Raw genomic sequence first — 11,068 nt, forward strand, 5'->3', positions numbered from 1 at the left:
AATCCTTCTATGTGGCCCATCTAATCACAAAAGGCTTTGCGTCTAGAACAAAATAAGTTATTGTGCCCCTCTACTCATCACTCATCAGACCCATCATAGAGTACAACGCCCCATTTGGGATGTACCTTACAAGACACCTGCAACAGCTGGAAAGACCACAGAAGTACCTCACCAAGAGGATTACTGGCCTCAGACATATGACCTAAGCAGCCCGACTAAAGAAACTCCAGCTGTACTCGGTTGCATACTGCTTACTCATAGGTGATCTCTGCCTGACATACAAGGCCATGTCCAACCCAGAACTGATGGACATACTCCACCTAAAAAAAAAAAAAAAAACAAATCCCTAGAGCCACATGCTCTAGGGATATGAACCTCACCACAACGATAAATAGGACATGCTGGAGGGATAGGTTCCTGTCCCAGAGACTCCCCATGCTATGGAACAGGATTCCAATCTACATTATTCAGAGCCCCTCACTAACACTCTTCAAGAGAACCCTTGATGAGTGGATGGGAAACAGAAAATTTACCCCGGGGTTCACTACAGTGGCTCTGCTGGACAGAGGCACAGGGAACTAATGGCTCTGCTGGATCGAGGCACAGGGAACTAATCTAAGGGGGTGGCAAAAGGCAACACATTCTGGCTAGGCTTATAGATGCCCTCGGGCAGATAGCCTAGTACTTACGTATGACCCTATAATCTCAAAGACACAGAACAGGTACATTTTCAGAACTTTGCCATTTCCTCCACTGTGGTGTGATCTCAGAGTTGGTATATTTAAGTAGGGGTGGTGTGTGGGGAGCACAGTCCCCCTCATCGTATTTTGTGTTTTGAACTTTTTTTTTTTTTTTTTTTTTTGTGAAACAGTGATTTTTTTCCCTGGGAAAAAAATCATTGTTCCCTGTCTTCAAGATTGTCAGTTTTCGCTCTTAAAGGGTTGATAAATCAGAGTTCGCTATTTTAAGTGTTCCCTGATTTAACATAGACCCAAATGATGGTAATATAACTTAATCCACAGTGGGTGTCAATCTTTGCTTTATGGGTCAAAGTTCACAATTTGGATAATTCTACTAGCATTAATGACTTCACAGCATAATTTGAAGTCTGGTAGACCAAGCCCCACTTTCTCTTTAGGTAGCATTAGTCTACAATAGCTTATCCTAGACGTTTTAGGATGCCATATGAATTTTGCAAAGAGGATTTTCATTTTGTTAAAAAAGTCTTTGGGGATATTGGTGGTAATGGCATTAAAATGATATAGAATTTTCGGGAGGATGTTCATTTTAATGATTGCTGATTTAGATAAGGGAGATAGTTTCAAGTTTTTCCATCTATTAATGTCATCTATAATATTAGTCCATGTTTTGTATAGAGTATTTTATGTTTGTCTGAGTGTGGGTGGTTAAAATTGATATTGATAATTATGTATATTTTATTGGAATGTTGGAAATGTGCATGAGATGATGGTGGGTTTTCTGACTAATCTGTAATAATAATGTTTCAGTGTATATGTTGAACAGATATGGGGACAGTGGACAGCCTGGTCTTGTCCCATTGATAATTTTAATTGGATTCGATAGGTTTTTATTAATAAAGAGTGTCGTAGTTGCATTGCTGTAAAGGGTCTTGACCATATTTATATATTTTTGTAGTATACTATATTGTTTTAAGATTCTAAAGAGAAAATTTAGATGAACCCTACTGAAGGCTTTAGATGCATCTACTGATAAGGCATATCTAGGATGTTTGTCCTTGGCCAAGAGATGAATTAAGGAGTCAGTGGTGAGCGTATTATCCAACACCTGCCTGCAACTCATAAAACCCAATTATTCTGGGGATATTATGTGAGGTCATTTTTTTTATTCTATTAGCTAGTATTGTTGCCAGTATTTTGATATCAATATTTATGAGTGCTATTGGCCTGTATTTTTTTGGGTTAGTAATGTCGGTGTTTGGTTTTGCAATGAAGATAGTTTTGAAATTATTAATATAGGGGTCCATAATACAAGCTTCCATTATATAATTATACACCCTTAATAAGACAGGCACAATAAGGTGTTTAAGTTTTTTGTAAAATTCTGCCACAAAACCGTCAGGCTCTGGTGCTTTCCCTGGTTTTAACTTGTCCATAGCAAATATAATTTCCTCTATAGATAAAGGGAATCTAATATTGTCTATTTGTAATACATTTAGAGATGAAAATTTTAAGCCCTTAGTAATTTGTTGATAGAATTCTTCTTGGGACTGTTCATGGGGACCGTATAGATTTTGACAGATTTCTTCAAAGGTCTGAATAATCTCACTGTCCAAGAGTAAGGTTTTATCTCTATAATTAATTTCCCTTATTTTAGTGGGAGCGTTTTTTAAGTTAATGATTCTTGCTAGTATTTTTGAGGGGGGTTGCGTCCATTCAGCATATTTGTGTAATAGTTTAAGTTCTGTAATAGTATATTGTTGTGTTTATATTTCATAAACCTGCTTCTGGAGCATCGTTATTTGATTTTCAAGATCTATAGAGTGCCTCTTCTCTAACTCGAGCTCTAGCATTTTCAATTTATTTTCTAAATTTGTCATTTTCTCTTTGTTTAATGTTTTTATATGACGATGCTTTTTGGATTAGTAATCCTCTAATGGTAGCTTGGCAGCTTCCCATTGAACATCATATGGAATGTCAGTGGTTGGTATGGAATTACCTAGATTTGTGAGAATATTAGTGATTTCTTGGATAACTTCTTTTTTATTAAACAAATGTGGATTTAGAGTCCAGCTGTAAGAATTACGGACATGATGTTCAGATTTTACTTCCTTTATTAAAAGGTTGATTTTGGAGTGGTCAGAAATTGTTCTTGGTTCAGACTTATAACTAGTTTCAAAGACAGTAATAGCTTCAGATACAAGGAAATAGTCAATTCTAGACCATGATTTGTGATAAGGCGAGTAGTACGTAAACTTACTGACTGACATGTCTGCTCTACGCTTATCAAAGGGATCTACCAGGTTGTGATCTTCTATTAACTCTGCTAAAAGGGTGTTAAGGTGTGATGATTGTTTATTATGTTTGTTTTATCTTCCTCAGGGTTAATTGTCATATTCTAGTCACCTCCAGTTATGAACAGGTTTTGCAGAGTTTTCATTAGAATGTTATAAATCTCCCAAAGAAAAGCTTGTTGATTCGAGCACAGAGTATAAACATTTAAAAATAATATTTTTTTTTTATATAGAGGATGTTCACATGTAAAATAACACCATCTGCCATTGGGGTCTATACCACTTTTTAATATAGTACTATTGAAATATTTTTTTTAACTATAATAGCAGTCCCTTTAGAAGATGTACTGTCCCCTGCTGCTACTCTCTGGCGAATCCATTTCCTATTCTTATCATTATTCCATTGCTCCCCTGTCATATGTGTTTCTTGTAGGAAGATTATCCCAGCTTTAGTTGGGTGTAATAGATGTAACACTAGTTTCCTCTTCTTTTTATCTTGAATGCCCTTTATGTTCCATGAGTCAATGCTTATCTCCATTTATTAGCCACTATAAGTTCTTTACACTTGCAATGATTAACTTGAATTGATCGCTGTATGACTTTAACTTTTTGGTCCTACTTCCAAAGCATTAAGGCAACACCACGTTCTTTCAGTATACCCTCCATGCCTAGCCACAAATAACTCCTATCTGAAAGATAGAGGAAGATAAGAATACAAAGATAACCTTTTAGAACTAAATTACAGATCACATTTGCTATTCCAAGACCCATCAGACTAAAAACTAACATACTAATAACACAACAGCCTACCTATAGATGACCGGGTGTCTTGGTGATAATATTAAGCCATATGAGTATTCGCTTTTGACCACAACATTATAAGAGTGGGGGTGAATATACCTTAATAGGTAGATTTGTTAAAAGCAACCCATGTAAAGTTAGGGTTCCACTACTTGTGGTCATCTTGTAATGCATTTGATAAAGGTAATGATGTACAATCTGTAAAAGTGTATTACTACATGCCTAGATATAGGCATATATACCATGCAATACATTACATTAACCCCCTCAATTCCCTCGTTTAAGCCAACACTTATATACATTAACTATTGGGAACATATTTTAAACACACTTCTAAACATAAAAACTAAAGAAACAAGCTATTTCAACATTGAGTGCATCACTTCGACGTTAAGGCTAAATACAAGTTTTTGCACTGGCTAGGATATACAAAAGTTGCTAACTGCTTCTATTCATATTGTAATATGCAATAAACAGAAGATTACTGCCTCTTCGAAGTAGAGTGTGGTTGTACAATAAATAATTATTGTAGTTGTGTTTAGAAGCAGACTCTTATTATAGGGTACAAACAGTTCACATTTATAAAACAGCCTTATATAAGGCCCACCCCCCCCTTAATTCTCCCTTGAGGTGAGTAAACCGATGCTTATAAAACAGTAAAGTAGACCAAGAATGAAGAAATGGGAAATTTGCACCCCAAGAAACATTTTGAGGTATACATGAGAGAAAAGAATAGGGTTGCTTGCTGCACAAGATAATACACACGTTTCACATTTTGTTTGCTTGCTGCACCACCAGTTAAGATCTACCTTGTACAATGCACACCCAGTAAGAAAATTGAAACCATGCTTGGGGTGTGTCAATGTACATACTGTATGCAAGGCTTCTTTCCCTACCTGAGCATTTGCAACATTGCAAAATCAGCTTTAATACAATCGTCCCACTATCATCGTAAGATGTACCAACTGAGGCCTTCAACATTACCAAGCCAGACACAGGATATGTACTCAGAATGTCAGCTTCACCTCTGTAGTTACTAATTGAATATCATTAACCTGTACTAGTAGCACCAATACCAATAAGTCCACAACATAAAATAATGAGAGTCGTTTGGTATCCACAGAGTATGAGAGGACTAAATGGTCCAGTGGATATCAAGAAAGCTTTCAGCTTGTACAAAATTGAAGTAAGGAGCGGAGCCACCTAGCCATTTTATCAATAAAAAAAAGAATCAGGTTTATCAAAACAGTACCTGGTATCTTGCTTAAACTTCTTTGTTTAAGGTCCCGGACTTCCTTAGAAGTGATCGTTCTTGCTTTTGTTGCAGGAAGAAGCAGGATAGTAGGTTGTGAGCTGGATATAACCAAAACAGCTGAGCAACGTTTTAGCAATACAGGATAAAGGCACTGAAGCTTCCGTAGCTAATACTATGACCTTTGAACTCACGCACTTCCTGATTTCTGAGCCGACACTTCTGTAGAGTTCAAAGGTCGGATTTGAATGTGCGACTGCCAGTTTAGGCCCGGGAATGGAATTTTACAATGGAAAGGTAGCCCAGCGAGACATCACAGGTATTAAATATATTTTTTACCTTTTGCACAGAACGGAAGCAGGACTTAAACTTTTTAAGGTTAAAAACCGCAATCGCTAATACTGTTTTGTCATTGAACAGCTGGCCTTGTGTTTATTTGTGTGGAATCTCATTGAAGGCTTTTAAAAAACCTGACTTTGCTTCATCATTATTTATTGAGAAAGATTTGTCTTTATGCTTAAATAACAATGTGGCTGGATATTTCATTTGGAATTTTATTTTATGGCTCACAAGGTAGGCGCAGTAAGGGGAGATAGCTTGTCTTAGTTGCTTGATGTGGAGAGGTAAATCCTGAGCTATGGTTATCTTGTAACCCTTCCAGTTTATGGATTTTTTTGTTTTTGGCTGCCTGGATGATTGAGTTAGCATGTGAAGCATTTAAGATTCTGACATATACTTGTCTAAGGGCATCAAGAATTTGCAACTTTCAAAGTGCTCTATGAATTCTCTGATTTGTTGCACCAAATCTTTATTCTCAAGAAGTAATTCAAGTATTTCTTTAGCTATAGAAAGCAAAGACGCTTCTTCATATTTCTCAGGAATGCCTCTAATTAAGACATCATTTTAACGTGATCTGGCTTCTAGATCAATAAGTTTTTGGCTGATTTCTTTGACTAATTTTTCTTTGAAATTTGCAGCTTTTTGAATTTCCCATATTTTCATTTCGTTACTAAGTAGTTTTGCTTCATTTTTATCAAGCCTAGTTAGAATTTGATCCAGGTTGTTCCCAAAGGATGTTAACTTTGTAGAGAAGGTCTGGATCTCTTCTTGGAGTGAGAGTAAGCCACCTTAAGTTCATCCATAGTGAAGGGTTGCAATGCTTAGGTTTCTGGGCTTGCTTCAGTGGGTCAGGTTGTTGCTTTGTAGTTTTCTGTCTTTTGATACAAACTTCCTTTTGCAAATGCATAGTAGGCACATTGGAGAGAGAGGTGTAATGAGGTACTGCGTATGGTCCTTTTGAGGGTACATAAAGGGGAGGAAGACTAGGTAGGGTCATGGCAAGGGCAGGTTCTGGAATTGAGAAAATAAGCTTTTAGTTCATTTTTAAATGTGAGGTGTGGGAGATTGAACGTAAGTCAAGGGGAGTTTGTTCCAAGCATGGGCAAAGGAGTGTTTGTAGAGTAGTTTGCTTACTGACCTTTTTGGGTGGTAAATATCAAGTAATTGTTGGTTAGAAGTACGGAGGGTCCGGGATGGGATGTAGATGGAGACTAAGAAAGACAGAGATGGACAGAAGGAGGGTTTATAAAGAATAGAGTGTAGCATATGAAATTGATAAGATAGCAGAAACTGGGGAAGTTCAAGCCATTGAAGAGAGTTTAAAGAAATGCAGTGGTGTGAGTTGTATGGGGAGTTAGTAATGAATCTGGCTATTATATGGTAAGTCTGTTGGAGTTTGTTTAGAGTGGAAGCCTGGATATTGGTAAGAACTGGGGCGGCGTATAAGAGGGAGGGGAGTAGGAGTGCCTGGCCCAGGGTAAGTCTAGATTCAGGGGTTAGGAATTTTTTGTTCTGATATAGCAGACCTAGTTGCTGGTTTGTTTTTTTTATACATTGGAGTATGTGTAGGTTGAACTTGAGTTCGTCATCGATAATGACCCCTAGGAGTTTTGTGTGGTTGTCAGGTTGGATGTTTGTATTGTTAGAATATGTAATAAAAAAGGAGGTTTTGTGATGAGAAAGAGAACGCGGAAGGAAAAGTAGGAGTTTGGTCTTTTTGGGATTTAGGATCAATAGGTTGTGAGACAGCCATTGTTCAGAGGATAGTAGGGCCTGCTGGGTCAGGGAGTGTAGTTCAGGAATGTTATTTGAGATGGATATAAATGTGGAGTCATTGGCATACTGAATAAGGGAGGATTCTTTGCATGAGGTGTAAAGATCATTGGTGAAGATATTAAACAAAAGGGGTCCCAAGATGGAGCCTTGGAGAACACCAGTGGAGATGGGAAGAAAAGGTGACGAGGATGAGAGCCATTTGACAGATTGTTCCCTGGCAGATAGGTAACTATTATTTTTTATTTTATTAATAAGTTTAGCCTTACTAGACAGATCGCATTTAAAGAAAAATCATGGGTCGGTGCAGGGATTTCCAAAGGAACAGCAAAACAAAAGTATGTTTGCAATGATATATAGCATATAGTGATATCTAAAAATGCAGTCAAAATGTTATATATATATATATATATATATATATATATATATATATATATATATATATATATATATATAATATGTGTGTGTGTATATTAAGGCCTATCATGCCTTGCATATACAATTGATGACAGTGGTGCAAGAGTCAAGGCTACCAACCCCTGCTCCTCGTGAATAGCTACCAGTGGTACACATTTAGGCTTCAGTCAGCTATACCCTATCATTATTTTGTGGCAGTCGTGAGATTTAAACCTAAAGACATCTAAGGCCTGTTCCTGTTTATCCATACCTAAAGCTCACACTTGCTGAAGCCACTTCTTAGCACTTTGCTTGAGGATACGAGGCTGTGGTTGACAGACTGGGAATGTACCTCAGGTGATGTGATGGTTAGGAAGGGTGACCTCTGCTTACTTCAGAGGGCACAACTGCATAAGAGAGTTTACCTAGCACTACAAAAATACAAGTGAACCCACGATGGACAGTTTAAACTATTACATCAAGTTCCACAAGCAAGTGGGGAAGTCAGTGGTTCCATTACAAACAAATGTCCTGATGTAGTTATTTCCATCATAACAAGTGGAACTTGCATAGTCTAAATGTTCTCGGAGACAAATAGTTGAGAAAAACTATGGGTGGGAGCTAGCAGAGGTAGTACCATGGCATTGGTAGCTTTCTTTAAAACTTCATTTGCTCCTGTTAGATGGTAAGGAAACTGCTGCTAAGAGGAATGCTGCATCAAGTGGAACTGATGTTAAGCATGCAGTTGTCAGGGGCTTTCATTGCTGGAGACTACATTCCAGTTATGGTCATAGAATGGACACCTTTTCAGGTGAATTTGGCTAGTGCCCATGTAGAATGAGAAAGGGGCAAGGAGATAAGTATCAGGTTTTGATATGCTAGTGCATCCTGAAAAGCAATTGGTTTAATGCAGATACTTCTATTTAGCCATATGGTATAAGGAAAGAGCCATAGCCAATACCAACACTTCTAATAGACACAAACATGATTATTTCAATAGAAGAGCTAGTTAATAGCATAATTCTGAATCTGAGCAACAGGTGTCAAAAGTTACTGAATTACTAAGGAAGGGAGGGCTGGCAGCAGTAAGCCTAAATCTGAGACAGGTTGTAAGAAGATGCTAAATGTCCTACAGAAGGAGATCTGGGGAGGATCAGGAATAGCGAGAGAGTTGTGACAGCACAGCATTCCGATCCCACCTAAAACTTGGGGGAGACAGCCTAGGAAGCTTTTGACATTCAAGGGCAGAGGAAGTCTGTATACTGAGAAAAGGGTTAATGTACAGTCAATAGACTCAAAAATGGGGGTGAGAAGTGATACAGCAGTTGTTCGTTCAAGGGCTTACTGTCCGCCACTTCTGGTCATAGGTCATGGTATTCATTTTTGGGCCACCTAGGCATAAAGCATAACAATTCCATTGTCACACTCTGGATAACAGAAATATCTCTATTCTTCTGAAGTGACTGAGGTGGATATGCTAAACTTAATATAGCCTCTGCGTACATTTTCTCACCCCCATATCCTGAAATTTGCTTTACAGGACCTTAAGGCTTGGATTACAGGGGAAAATGCCTCATTATTTTAAGACATTTTAACCAAAATAATTTAATTATGCCATTAATGCTTTCTCCAGTACACTTTCTGTCTTAGGTCTGCATGAGCCTGTACAGGAATATTCTCACCTGAATATAATTTCTGGAAATCCTACGGCATCACACTTGACCATGTTCTGTAGCATGCTGTAATGTCTATATGTTCTGCCTAACTCTCTAAATAATCATTGGCTTGCTTATCTATATAGCTGTATAAGAAGTGCCACTAGTGAAGCTGATGACCATTTCTCGTCTAGTAAGAACCTGGATGCTGCATACTCATTCAAGCTAATTGATCCTCCATTGCACTCTCTTCAGTTGTGGAGGAGCCCGGGATCAAAACAACATCTACTTAATTGAATCAATAGCCCCAGGAAACAAATGGGCTAAAACCCCTTGATTATATCGAAGACAGTATTGTAGGTCAGTTACTATTCTTAAACCTGCATTGTCCCACTAGAATTGTTGTTAAAAGTTGCGACATTTCACTACTTTAGGGTGAAACAGAAGGTGTTTTCAAAATAGCAGAGGAAATTCTGGTGGAACAATAAATCTATTACTCTTCTAAGGCAGTCTTTATCCCTGAGATGTGATCCAGTTTAGTAGTGCTTTTCTGCAACAAACCCTTTCTTTATTTAACCACTGTGCATTAAATATTTACACAACTCCACATTCCTGTAGTTGCATGACTGACACACTTCTACAGGATGTTTTATGCATACCTTCAGGGATTCTAGTTTTCCATTTTAAAAAAAAAATGAAATTCTGTTTTTGTAAGATGAAATATGGAAATTATCCGTCTGATTTTTGTATGTAATTTCCAGCCATTATGAAGGCTTCTCTATAACTTTCTTCTCCATCAATAAATACTGAAAATTAAAGCAGATTATAGGTACAGAACATTAACAAATGAAATCTGACAATTTTTAAAATAGCTAATACGAGCAGAAGTGTATCTTGTGTATGAATTAGTTCTGTGTTAATGCCAAAAATTGTAAATTCTGTGACAATCTCATGTTTTTACAGGTCTTAGACAGTCCATATTCAAGATTCATCAGTATTTTTCCCCAGTAAAATGGAAAATCAGCATCTAAGCATTTCATCTTGTCTTTTATTCCTGTGTTGTCCATTGGTTATTTCAGCTGTCCCTTATCTTCTCCTGTGATTGTAGGCTGGTTCCTTATTTTTGTTTTGTAGATTAAATACTTATTTAAATCTAAGGTTGTTCAGAGAGTAAAAGATTATTGGTTTCAGCTGCTTTTCACTAAATATTCACATAACTTGAAATACTCCTTTTTGCACCTTTGTATGCACGTCTTATATTCAACACTTCTTTCTATTTGTTACCGTTACCTATAGCACATTATTATTATAATGCCTAATTTCTCTTTCTTACTTAACATAGCACTTCTTACTAAATCTTGGTGATATAATACAAATTTAGTTAAACTATTGTTAAACCTTAGTTTCTTCATAATGATTGTTATTTACTTAGGTGTTATATTTTGACTGATATAGCTAAAGCTTTAATGCTTATTTTTTGGGGAGGTTCATAGTAGATCAGCATGTACTTGCCTTAAAGGCACTTAGTCATAGATAGTGTTGTAATGTTTATCCTGTTTTGCATACTTAGTAAACTGCTGCTTAGTAAGCCTTTGCTTTGTGATACTTTTATTTCCCTGCATACCCTCCCTGTTCTTCTCTGCAGCCAGATATAACCATACTGTATATACATTAATTATGTAGCCAAGCATGTAGTGTGTTAATTTATTATTGTAGAAAATGGGTTTTTACCCAAAATGTTGAAAATAATTCTAGGACTAGTTCACCTGCCTGAACCATCTTCCTCTTTTGGCTGTTCCCATTAGGGATCGCCACAGTGGATCATCTGTTTCCATTTCTTCATGTCGTCTGCATCTTGCT

This window comes from Protopterus annectens, chromosome 14.part0, assembly GCF_019279795.1.
Source record: "Protopterus annectens isolate FY-2018-M chromosome 14.part0, PAN1.0, whole genome shotgun sequence".
Lineage (NCBI taxonomy): Eukaryota > Metazoa > Chordata > Ceratodontiformes > Protopteridae > Protopterus > Protopterus annectens.